Source organism: Chelonia mydas, chromosome 20, assembly GCF_015237465.2.
Source record: "Chelonia mydas isolate rCheMyd1 chromosome 20, rCheMyd1.pri.v2, whole genome shotgun sequence".
In the NCBI taxonomy this organism is placed as follows: domain Eukaryota; kingdom Metazoa; phylum Chordata; order Testudines; family Cheloniidae; genus Chelonia; species Chelonia mydas.
This window is the reverse complement of record NC_051260.2, coordinates 13,877,702-13,890,631: the sequence shown is the minus strand read 5'-3', so window position 1 is coordinate 13,890,631 and position 12,930 is coordinate 13,877,702.

The window sequence follows — 12,930 nt, the reverse complement described above, 5'->3', positions numbered from 1 at the left end:
CTAGATGGTGATCAGACTGAAGTCTTGGACACTCTGTTCACCTTCCCCAGACCTGAAGATGAGCTCTGTGAAGCTCAAAAGCTTGTCCCGTCCACCAAGAGAAATTGGTCCAAGAAAAGATATTACCCCACCCGCCTTGTCTCTCACACATCCTGGGACCAATACAGTTACAAGACTATCTATCTATCTATCTATCTATCTATCTATCTATCTACTATTTATCTATCTATCTGTCTGTCTGCTTTTAGATCCCTCGTTGCTGTACTACCGAAGCACCAAACACAAACATCTGACAAAATGCTGCTGAACCAAGTTGGGAAGTCCAGCCTGGTTCTGTCCAGCGCCCTCCGGCTGCGATGTCTGAAAAGCCACATCCCAGAGTAGAAACCTGCTCAGTTCCCGCCCCATCCCCTTCCAGAGAACAGGGGCCCCTTCATGGGTGAGCACTGCACAGCTCTGTATGTCGGGCCCGATTCCGCAGAGCTCCCTCAAACCGCCCAGCCCTCGCAGAATAAGTACAATGGACTTCAAAAAAGCCAACGTTAACAAACTCAGAGAACGGGTAGGTGAGGTCACATGGGAAGAGAAACCACGGGCTAAAGGAGTTCAGGAGGGCTGGCAGCTTCTCAAAGAGACACTATTGAATGCGCAACAGCGAACCATCCCGATGTGAAGGAAAGAGAGGAAGAATAGGGAGAGGCCAAGATGGCTCCGTCGGGAGCTCTTTGATGAACCAACAATCAAAAAGAAACCTAGAAGAAATGGGAACAGGGACAGGTTGCTCAGGAGGAGAACAAAAGAACAGCACAAGCTTGTAGGGACGACGTCAGAATGGCTAAGGTGCAAAATGAGTTACACCTAGCAAGGGACATAAACAGCAGTAAGAAGAAATCCTTTAAATCCATTAGGAGCAAGAGAAAGACGAAGGAAAGCATAAGTACTCTATTTAGCGGGGAAGGAGAGCAAACAACCAATGACATCAAGAAAGCTGAAGCACTTAATGCCTATTTTGCTTCAGTCTTCAGGTTAATGGTTAACGGAGACCAGATACTCAGCACGATTAATATTAACAACCAGGGGGAAGGAACACAAGCCAATCTAGGGAATGATCAGGTTAAGGGATAGTTCGATAAGTTGTATTCAAGACGGCAGGGCCCAATGCAATTCGTCCTACTTAAGGAACTAGCTGCTGAAGCAATCTCACAACCATTAGCAAAGGAATGGTCTCTCTTGCTTCCTGACTGCGTACTTCTGGTTCCAAAGGAGGTGTGTGGTTAGCAGCTCTGAGGTTCTACTGTAGTGAAAACAAGAATAAGTTTATCATCAAACAGAGATTCCCATAATCGAGAGTGAGAATAATGGAGATAAATGGTTACTGTCACGCTGTCTGGAGAGGCTCACAAACCTGAGTGCCAACCTCAAGGCAGAGACCCCAAACTGGTGGTATGTTCTGTGATTAGCTTTCATTAAACCCGTAACAAGAGTGAATACAGAAGCACTGTAACAGTCTTCTCACGGAGTCACAGTCCCTGTGGGCATTCCAGTCTGTCTCGCCAGGCAAGCTGGACCTTAGATCACACCCCAAAGACATTGCTTGTAGCCAGTCCTGTAATAAACTAACTAAAGGTTTATTAACTAGGCAAATGAAATAAGAGAGTTAAAGCAGGCAGCATGCATACACAAATGAGTTACATGCTGTGGTTCCAAAAGGTGACAGTTGTAGTAACCTGTCAGCGCTGAATGTCTGTTAGGGCTCACCCAGGTTGACCCAGGGGATCTCAGCTCCTGTTTCCTATCTCCAGCCTGTGAGAGTCCAAACAGCAAAGAGAGAGAGAGAGAGATGAAAAAGTTTCTTGTCATCTAGTTTTATTTCCTTCTTCCACAATTCAAGATGATGGGTCCAGACCTTTTGCACGGAGCCTCTCCATGGGTGCGACGGGGTCATTAACAAAGCCTTTGTGTTGTGATGTCCCACAATGGCCCATTTGGATTCAACAGCCCTTCCTGATGGGCAGGAGATAACACCTTTTGTAAGGATTCAGCATTGTACATTAGGTGAAGTTTTTTCCCTGGTTGGTGAGTTACATAGTACAGAACAAGCACTTTATAGTTAATAGAGCAAGCACTCAAGTATTACCTTGTAGCATGGCATACGGACATTATAAGTAGGATTAATCCATGCAGCAATTACAGGCATTTCATAAAAACTGAAAACTAAACACATTGTCGTAAGTCCACTACCCATCTTAACCACGCTAACATATTGGTAAGTGGGACTGGTTGCCAGCAATGAATTTGTCAGTGCTCGGTTGAGGCCTAAAGCTTTGGCAGAGCTGACACCTAGTTTGCCAGTGTCACAGTTACATACAAAGAACAAAATCATAACCCACTTTCTAAAGCCTAAGACTAACGACCAATCATTCCCCTGTCTCCTATGAGATACCTTAGCCCAAGGGCTTTTCCCGGCATGTCCAACCAGTCAGGCAGAGATCTTTTCTCAGAAGATCAAGCCTGCCGGTGGCTTGTCCACACAGATTGAAGGAGTCACTGGGGGTTCATCCGCAACCCAGATAGAGCTTCAAACATTCATTCTCTGACTCCTACACAGGATAACCCCAATGGATTTGGCGTTTCCTGCAATCTCTGCAGGCTAACGATTAGCACTGTGCTCAGACTGTAAATGGGCACCCGTTGTGAACCATCCACTCCTTCATTCACATATGACAAACCCAAATGAGATAAGTATCTCTCCCCCAATCCCATACCCGGAGTACGTGGATAACCGTTTGATGACCTGCCTTAACTCACAGACCTAGAGACGATAATTGCCAGGATCTGTACATACCTGTTCTCCTATTTGCCACACAGATGTCTCACAATGATTACGGTAACCAGTGTGACACAGGCTTTCATTAGTGCTCTCACGTGACACTCTTCAGTGGACTAGTATATCCAAGGGGATCCCTGTAACCCCAATGTGCACCTGTGCCCTCTACCAGTTGGCATCAGCAGGGACTTGGGTCATAGTTAGATTTCTGGATTATGTGGCAATCTGCCAGTAAGAATTCTGTTTCCTTTCCCTATCGCTCTGTGCGTAGGCTGGGAACAGAACACCCTGCGCAGGGGCGAGGGTCCCTTGGCCTCATGCTGGGCCCTAAGCAGGGCTGGGGGGTCAGTGGGAAGTACGGGGGCTTGTGCTGGGTCCTGCCTAGTGTGAGAGATAGAATCATAGAAGATCAGGGTTGTAAGAGACCTCAGGAGGTCACCTAGTCCAATCCCCTGCTCAAAGCAGGACCAACCCCAGCTAAATCATCCCAGCCAGTGCTTTGTCAAACCGCGCCTTGAAAACCTCCAAGGATAGAGATTCCACCACCTCCCTAGGGAACCCATTCCAGTGCTTCACCACCCTCCTAGTGAAATAGTGTTTCCTAATATCCAACCTAGACCTCCCACATTGCAACTTGAGACCATTGCTTCTTGTTCTGTCATGTGCCATCACTGAGACCAGCCAAGCTCCATCCTCTTTGGAACCCCCCTTCAGGTAGTTGAAGACTGCTATCAGACTAAATAACCCCAGTTTCCTCAGCCTCTCCTCGTAAGTCATGGGCCCCAGCCCCCTAATCATTTTCATTGCCCTCCGCTGGACTCTCTCCAATTTGTCCACATCCTTTCTGTAGTGGGGGGACCAAAACTGGACACAGTACTCCAGATGTGGCCTCACCAGAGCTAAATAGAGGGGAATAATCACTTTCCTCGATCTGCAGGCAATGTTCCTACTAAGGCAGCCCAATATGCCATTGGCCTTCTTGGCAACAAGGGCACACTGCTGACTCATATCCAGCTTCTCATCCATTGTAATCCCCAGGTCCTTTTCTGCAGAACTGGTCCCCAGCCTGTAGCCGTGCATGGGATTCTTCCATCCTAAGTGCAGGACTCTGCACTTGTCCTTGTTGAACCTCATCAGATTTCTTTTGGCCCAATCCTCCAATTTGTCTAGGTCACTCTATACTCTATCCCTACCCTCCAGCCTATCTACCTCTCCCCACAGGTTAGTGTCATCTGCAACCTTGCTGAGGGTGCAGGGAGGGGCTTAATTTGGCAGCCTTGGGGTTGGCCACCCTGCCTGGAGGAGGGGAAGGGCTTGGCATTGTGGAGGGCCCGGGGTGGGGGGGACAGGCTTGGCCTTGTGGTGGGCCCAGGGAGGGAGAGGGAGGTGCTTGGTCTCATGGTGGGCCCTGCCTTGGGGGAAAAGAATCCGGGTGGGGAGGGGATCATGGTGGGCCGTGCCCGGGGGTGAGGGTGCTCTGGCCTGCACCAGACGTTACTGACATTTGTATATATGGCAGCCCCCCTTCGTCCAGGCTGTGAGACAACCGCTCAGAGGGGGGGAGCTGCACTGTGCCTTTCACTGGGGCATGGACTCTGAGCCCTGCAGCAGGGGCTCTGCCAGCCCTGCCCGTCAGGGGGTTTTGTGGGGTGGGGGCAGGAGGGTAAGAGCTCAGCATGCCTGCCCCTCCCCGCCCCCCCCCGAGACACCCGGGCTGCCGAGGTAAATATGGGGAGGGCCCCACTGCCCGCTCTGTGGGAGAAAAGGGCTGCTGCTTCTGCTCCTGGGGGGCGGGACGGGGGGGGGCCACGGCTCTGCCCTGTAGCTCTGGGGCAGGAGGAGGGGGGGTGTAGTAAACTGGTCTTGGCAGAGTTGCCCAGACTATTATGGGATGGAACCTTGCCGTGCTCTGCCTTGGGTTGCTAGCTGACAGCCTGTGCTATCGTGTGCCACTTACTTCCTGTTTTCGTCAGTGGGATCCCCTCCCGCCCGCCCAATAGTTCCCCCCCCCGTGGGAATTCATGCACACTCACACACACACAGGCGCCAACTTCCTCAGTTCTTGGGGGGGGGGGTTCAACCTCCACTCAACCCCTTCCCTCAAACCCCCACCACCACCCCACCTCTTCCCGCCTCGGCTCCGCCCCAGGACCCGCCCCCACTCCACCCCTTCCCCCAAACGCTCAATGCACCTCTTCCCGCCCCCACTTTGCCCCTTCCCACCCCTCTCTGCCCCTCCCCCAGTGCCTCCTGCATGCCCCTGAACAGCTGATCACGGCCCGTGGGAGGAGCTGGGAGGGAGAGGGAGGCACTGATCCACATGGCTTCCAGTGGGTGCTGAGCACCCATGGGGGTGGCGGCTATGCACAGATGGAGAATGCAGGAAAGTAAAGCGACGAGTTCCCAGCAGCACTCTTCAGCTCTTATTTTGGTGGCACTGAGCAGTCACTTTACAACATTGGTGGTGAGGAATAATGTAAGGCTGGCGAGTTATGGGAAAATTGAAGAGTTTCCTGTCGAAGGTGAGGATCCGCATTAATCTATGGAAAGCCGGAGCCAGTAATTTCCTTGCAAATGAGATCATAAATAAAAGACAAATGGAGTGATATGCCTCAGGGGCTGCTTAAGTAAAACCTATTCCCTCTTAAGGAGTTTGTTGCCTCAAAACTGACATTTAGACAGACAACACAATGATGATTATCAAACAGCATCTCAAGCCCCGGAGGGCAGGGCCAGATTTACACCTTATGCGCCCCTAGACACTGCATCTTCAGTGCCCCCCCCTTCCTACAGCTGACCTACATGTTGCACACTGGTTTAGAGAGGTCAGGCTCCCCTAGAATGCCGGCACCCCTAGGCACGAGGCTACTGTGCCTAATTGGAAATCTGGCCCTGTCGGAGGGTAGACACCTATGGTATGTCTACACAGCATACTAACCAGGACTCTGACTCAGGTTTATGACCAAGCCCTGCTTCTGTCCACGGAGACATTCGTTTGACTCAGGCCTGCAGAGCCTGCTGGGGTGGGTCAGAGCCCAAGTCCCACTGTGATGCAAGTCAGAGCCCAGACATTTTGTAGTGTGGATGCAGCTCAGCTCCAAGTCACCAGACTCGGGTGTGGAGAGTCCGCCAACTCTATCCCACAATCATAGAATCATAGGACTGGAAGGGACTTCGGGAGGTCATCTAGTCCAGTCCCCCGCGCTCATGGCAGGACTATATTTTATCTAGACCATCCCTGACAGGTGTTTGTCTAAACTGTTCTTAAAAATCCCCAATGATGGAGATTCCATAACCTCCCGAGGCAATTTATTCCAGTGCGTAACCACCCTGACAGTTAGGAAGTTTTTCCTAATGTCCAACCCAAACCGCCCTTGCTGCAATTAAGCTCATTGCTTTTTGTCCAATTCTCAGAGGTTAAGAAGAACAATTCTTCTCCCGCCTCTTTGTAACAACCTTCTATGTATTTGAAAACTTTTCTCATGTCCCCTCTCAGTCTTCTCTTCTCCAGACTAAACAAACCCAATTTTTTCAATCTTCCTTCATAGGTCACGTTTTCTAGACCTTTCATCATGTTTGTTGCTCTTCTCTGGACTTTTTCCAATTTCTCTACTTCTTTTCTGAAATGTGGCGCCCAGAACTGGACACAAGACTCCAGTTGAGGCCTAATCAGAGCGGAGTAGAGCGGAAGAATTACTTCTCGTGTCTTGCTTACAACACTTCTGCTAATACATCCCAGAATGAGGTTTGCTTTTTCTGCAACAGTGTTACACTGTTGGTTCATATTTAACTTGTGGTCCACTGTGACCCCCAGATCCCTTTCCGCAGTACTCCTTCCTAGGCAGCCATTTTCTATTTTGTACCTGTGCAACCGATTGTTCCCTCCTAAGTGGAGTACTTTGCATTTGTCCTTATTGAACTTCACCCTGTTTACTTCAGACCATTTCTCCTGTTTGTCCAGATCATTTTGAATTTTAAGCCTATCCTTCAAAGCACTTGCAACCCCTCCCAGCTTGGTATTGTCCGCAAACTTTATAAGTTTCAGAGTAGCAGCCGTGTTAGTCTGTATTCGCAAAAAGAAAAGGAGTACTTGTGGCACCTTAGAGACTAAATAAATTGGTTAGTCTCTAAGGTGCCACAAGTACTCCTTTTCTTTTTGCAAACTTTATAAGTGTATTCTCTATGCTATTATCTAAATCACTGATGAAGATATTGAACAGAACCGGACCCAGAACTGATCCCTCCAGGACCCCACTCATTATGCCCTTCCAGCATGACTGTGAACGACTGATAATTACTCTCTCAGAATGGTTTTCCAAACAGTTATGCGCCCACCTTCTAGTAGCTCCATCTAGGTTATATTTCCCTAGATTGGTTATGAGAAGGTCATGTGAGAGAATATCAAAAGCCTGACTAAAGTCAAGATATACCACATCTACCGCTTCCCCACTATCCACAAGGCTTGTTACCCTGTCAAGGAAAGCTATTAGGTTGGTTTGACATGATTTGTTTGTGACAAATCCATGTGTTAGCCGATGGCCAGGGATGTTTGGTGAGGTGCCAGCTATGCCCGTTTTATACCATCCGTGACTTTAACCACTAGGACGCACTGTCCCTTCGCGGCGGGCCGCCCGGGCTAGGCTGACGGATGCCCCAAGGTCCTAACCACCCGTGGCTTTAACTGCTAGAGCTCAGAGCTCCTTCGCAGCGGGCAGTCAACACTGACTGACAGGTGCCCCAATGGCAGCGCTAAGAGCCTCTCCACACCCGTGACTTTAACTGCTAGAGCTCAAAGCTCCTTCGCAGCGGGCAGCCAGGATTGACTGACAGGCGCCCCAAGAGTTTGCCCCGTGGAGGCGGCACAACTCAACGCTAGGCTCTTAGTACTCTCACCTAATGGCCAGGCTTTCTAGCCAAAACGGCTGAGGTTCTTTAATTGTGTTGGCTGCTTTACAGTAAACCAGAGAAACAAGTCAGGCTTATGCACAATGGTTACCAAAATTTATTAAACTAGATTCTAATCATGTGGTTACAAAATTGCTAGTGCCTACTTATTTAAATGTAGAGATGTTACACACACAAACAAGTTACAAAACTGAAGCCACAATCCCAAAGAAAGAAAACAAAGTATAGAGCTCTATTTCAAAATATGTGTACACTAAAGATAGGAGATCAGGTGTGGGTGCTTCTTACCCTCCTTGCATCTCTCGATTCCAGCGGTGCCAAGCCAGGATCGGTCACTCAATTCCGCGGAAAGACGAATAAGGGACAAGGCTTAGGGACCCTCTTAGCTGCAGAAGCCTTGGGAGGCTGTCACTTATCTGACCAGCAGATAGATAGTGAAAAGCACTCAAAAATCATGGTGCTGTAGGTCCCCTACTTATACCTCTGTACTCCTTTATTCTCTTTCTCCTTTCTATGCTAAATTGGGGCTGGTCTGTCGGGGTGACGCCAGCTCTCGCAAGAGTAGTTCACACTTGCAAGGGAGAAACAATAAGTTTCGACTACTGGACACTTCTTTTATCAGGGTAAATATTTTCCCACCTAGGATGTTGGTGTGTGTGCATCATGCTGTTTTAGTAAGGGCTAAGAGCCATGTCTGTCACAGGGCCTCTGCCTGCTGTGAGCCTAATCGTTGTATATGTTCCCAGAGGCACATTGTCACAGCACACCTGTGCTTCTCACAGCTTCAAAGGCTGTGCTGGAGTGCCCTGGTGTTTTGGCTCCCGTGTGTTTCCAGCAATGCTGGTCTGAGGGGGGGGGCTGGCTGTCTGGCTACACCATGTTGACTGTTATTTATCACCTTATTGTCTTCTAGATGTTTGCAAATTGATTGCTTAATTATTTGCTCCATTACCTTTACGGGTACAGAAGTTAAACTGACTAATCTGTAATTCCCCAGCTTGTCCTTATTTCCCTTTTTGGGTCTGGTTTACACGACAAAGTTAGGTTGGCATATGCCGCGTTAGGTCGAGTTAATAATGTATGTGTCTACACTACCGAGTCCCTTCCGCTGACCTGAAGGGCTTGTAAAGTCGACTTCTGTACTTCACCGCCACAAGATGCGTAGCACTTCAGTTGACATCCCGGCATTGACATAAAGCTAGTGTAGACCCTCCTCTGTGTAATTCGAAGGGATAGGCCTCCAGGAAGTGTCCCCAAGTGTTCTGCTGTGACCGCTCTGGAGAGCACTTTCAACTCCACTGCACTTCAGCCAGGTACACAGGAAACAGCCCCTCCCATGTTAATGCCCCGGGAACTTTTGAATTTTCAATTCCTGTTTGATCAGAGTGGCGAGCTCACCAGCACAGCTGACCATGGATGCTCAGGGCTGCAAACGGGCTCCAGCATGGAGTACGCAGGAGACACTAGATCTTATTGCTGTGCGGGGAGAAGAGTCTGTGCAGGCAGAGCTCTGAACCAGCAGAAGAAATGGTAACATCTATGCCAGAAATCTCACAGGGCATGGGGGACAAGGGCTACACCAGGGACACACAGCAGTGCCGCATGAAAATATAGGAGCTTTGGCAAGCGTACCAGAAGACAAGGAAGGCGAACAGTTGCTCTGGTTCTGAGCCACTTCTATGAGCAGCTGCATGCGACTCTTGCAGTAGCCAGCAGTTCTGCTTATGTTGTGGCTTGCAGGGAAGTGCATTGAGGGCTGTTTCTTTTATGAAAAGATTTAATATTGCACCTCAAACAATGTATGCACTGTCAGTGCTAGCCTTGTGCTTTGCATTCTTTGCAGCTGAAACCTTGTTCATGGGCGCATCCTCCACAACGGGACAGTGACTTTCCTAGGTTAGAAGGTGGCAAAAGAAGACTCATAGACTCATAGACTTTAAGGTCAGAAGGACCATTATGACCATCTAGTCTGACCTCCTGCACAACGCAGGCCACAGAATCTCACCCACTCCTGCAATAAACCTCTCACCTATGTCTGAGCTATTGACGTCCTCAAATCATGGTTTAAAGACTCGGGAGGACATGTTCAATGAGTTAATGTGTGCCTCCAAGAGTGACAAGACCGAGCTCAGTGCATGGAGGATTGCACTGTTGGAGAGCGTGCACAATGACCACAAGGACAGGAGAGTATGCAGGGAACACAAGCGTGACACGCAGGATGAGATGGTTAAGATTATGAGGGAGCAAACAGACATGTTGAGGCGTCTGGTTGAGATTCAAGAAAGGCAGCTGGACGCTAGAGTCCCGCTGTACCCTGTGCTGAACCTGCTGGCCTTGTCGCCAAGTTCCACATCCTTCTCTCCCAGACTTCCTAGGATGCGGGGGGGAGGAGGGACAGGATGCTCTGGTATCCCTTGTACTCAACTCCAGGGGAGGGTACAAGGAACAGAAGGCATTCCCACAGCTTTTTATTGTTATTGCAGTACAAATTGTAAGCAACCTGTCCTTGTTTTTCCCCGCACCCGCAGTGTTATCGGTCCATTAGCCCCAGCTTATCTTTACTTTTCTTTGCTGTCTCTCATCAGTGTTTGTAATAAAAATTAATGGATTGAGAAGAAAAGGCTCTCTATTCACTCAGTACACTGTGGTTAGCGGGGGTGTAGTTTACAGGGGAGGACATGCAATGAAGGGGGCAGCTTGGTAAGGAACAACACACATAAGTTTCACATCCCTGTGCATCATGAATGAAACTAGTTTTCAAAGCCTCATGGAGATGCAGTGGGCCTCAATGTGCTCTTCTTATTGCCCTCGTGTCTGGCTGCTCAGAATTGGCTGCCAGGCGATCTGCCTCCACCCCCCACCCCGCCGGAAACTTTTCTCCCTTTGTTTCACACATATTATGGAGCACACAGCAAGCAGCAACAACAATGGGAATATTGATTTCACTGAGGTCTAACCTAGTAAGCAAACTACGCCAGTGGACTTTTAAACGTCCAAAGGCACATTCTACCACCATTCTGCACTTGCTCAGCCTATGGTTGAACTGCTCCTTGCTGCTGTCCAGGCTGCCTGTGTACGGCTTCATGAGCCATGGGAGCAAAGGGTAGGCTGAGTCTCCAAGGATAATGATTGGCATTTCCATGTCAACAATGGTTATTTTGCACTCTGGAAAGAAAGTTCCTGCTTGCAGCTTTCAGAAGAGACTAGAGTTTCTAAAGATGCACACGTCGGGGGGAGGGATAGCTCAGTGGTCAATCCTTGAGTGGCCAATCCTTGAGGGGCCAATCCTTGAGGGGGCCATTTAGGGATCTGGGGCAAAAATTGGGGATTGGTCCTGCTTTGAGCAGGGGGTTGGACTAGATGACCTCCTGAGGTCCCTTCCAACCCTGAGATTCTATGATTCTAAATATTACTGTCATATACCATTCATTCCACATTGATGTCTGTGAAACAGTCCTTGTGATCCACCAGCACTTGCAACATCATTGAGTAGTTTCCCTTTTGGTTTATGTACTCTTCGGCAAGATGGTCTGGTGCCAAGATAGGGATATGTGTTCCATCTATTGCCCCACCGCAGTTAGGGAACCCCATTGCAGCAAAGCCATCCACTATGACCTGCACATTTCCCAGAGTCACTATCCTTCTTAGAAGAAGTCTATTGATTGCCCTGGCAACTTGGATCACAGCAGACCCCGCGGTAGATTTACTCACTCCAAATTGATTCCCCACTGACCAGTAGCAGTCTTGCATTGCAAGCTTCCACAGAGCTATCGCCAGTTGCTTCTCAACTGTCAGAGCAGGTCTCATTTTCGCAGCTGCGTAGGGCACCCGAAAATTTGGAGAACCCCTGGGTCTTCGTATCCACCCACCTGCCTCTTCCTATTCCTGTTCTGACCCTTCCTGCAGGCTCCCACCACAGCTGGCTGCTGCAGGCTGGTGAGTCTTCCTCCGGAGGGGATCTAGTAACTTAAAAGTGAAAAACTTTCCAGCCTGCCAGACCTATTAGCACAACATTGAAACTGTTAAAGAGCCATTCAAGTGGTAACGAAGCCATTTAACAGGCATTTGCCAACCCCTAGGTATATACTGTCAGTTTCTGAACTTACTGACAAAAGCAGTTGTGCATTACTGTAATATTTACTCCGAACATGTTAGTCTACAGGACCTTAGTTTAAAATTTGCTTTAAAAATATTTCATTAGTGTGTTGCTGAAGATGATAAAATCACATCTCTAAAAAATCCTTGCATAGATTTTTAGATGCACAATCTGAGTATTCATCTTTAGCTTTAAATGCTTGGATCTTCAGACATATAGTTTTTTAAATAAATACTTCAAAGGACCACCCTTATCTAAAATACACATTTTAATGACTATGGTACAAAAAACTTGCTTCCAAAGTCTTCCTGTCCTTTCTGTCCATCCTTCTCCCTCACTCCCGCGTTGAAGAGAGGCTAGCCCTTAAAAGGACAACACCCCTTTCCTGCCAGATAGCTGGACAAATGAGTTTCCCTTTCTTTTCTTCTGAATGTTAGGTGAGAAAAATTAAATATGAAGCAGTTACACCAACCGAACCAAAGTCAGGCCAATAAAGGTTGCTGGGAAAGTCCCTGAACGAGATAAATAGAATAAAAGAATACTTGTTTAAGTTGCAGGGAGTAAGAAAAAAGGGGAGGTCTGCATTCCTGCATTTTTGTACCAGATGTTCTGGGAACTGTCTTGTTGAGATACGGAGGCACTGTTTTCCACTCCTTGTTTTTGTGTTATGTCTGTTCTTAACTCCTCGTCTCCTGGTTGACACCCATATCGATAAAGTTAGTGAAGCATTATGATTTGCTAAAAGTTATCTACAATAAGGGGGTAGAAGTGCATGCATAATAGAGAAAGAGGATTTTAACTAACATAGGGGAGGGGTGGGCTGCTTTATAAATAAATCTGTGACGTTACGGAACTGTCTATAAAAACCTATGAGTTTTACTTAGAGGCTGGCTGGTTCTCTTTGGAGACGGGCTGCTCCCTATTGTTGTGTGCACACTTCAGTAAAGAGCTTTGTGTTCGGACCTTGCTGGTGTTGCCTGTCTCTCTCCGGTCAGACAACGAACCGTGCCATCTGGGGTTCGAGTCCTTGACATGACTATTTGATGAACTAGTTTTAAGAGAACCCTCCAGCAAAACCAGTACCTTAGTAAGATATAAAATC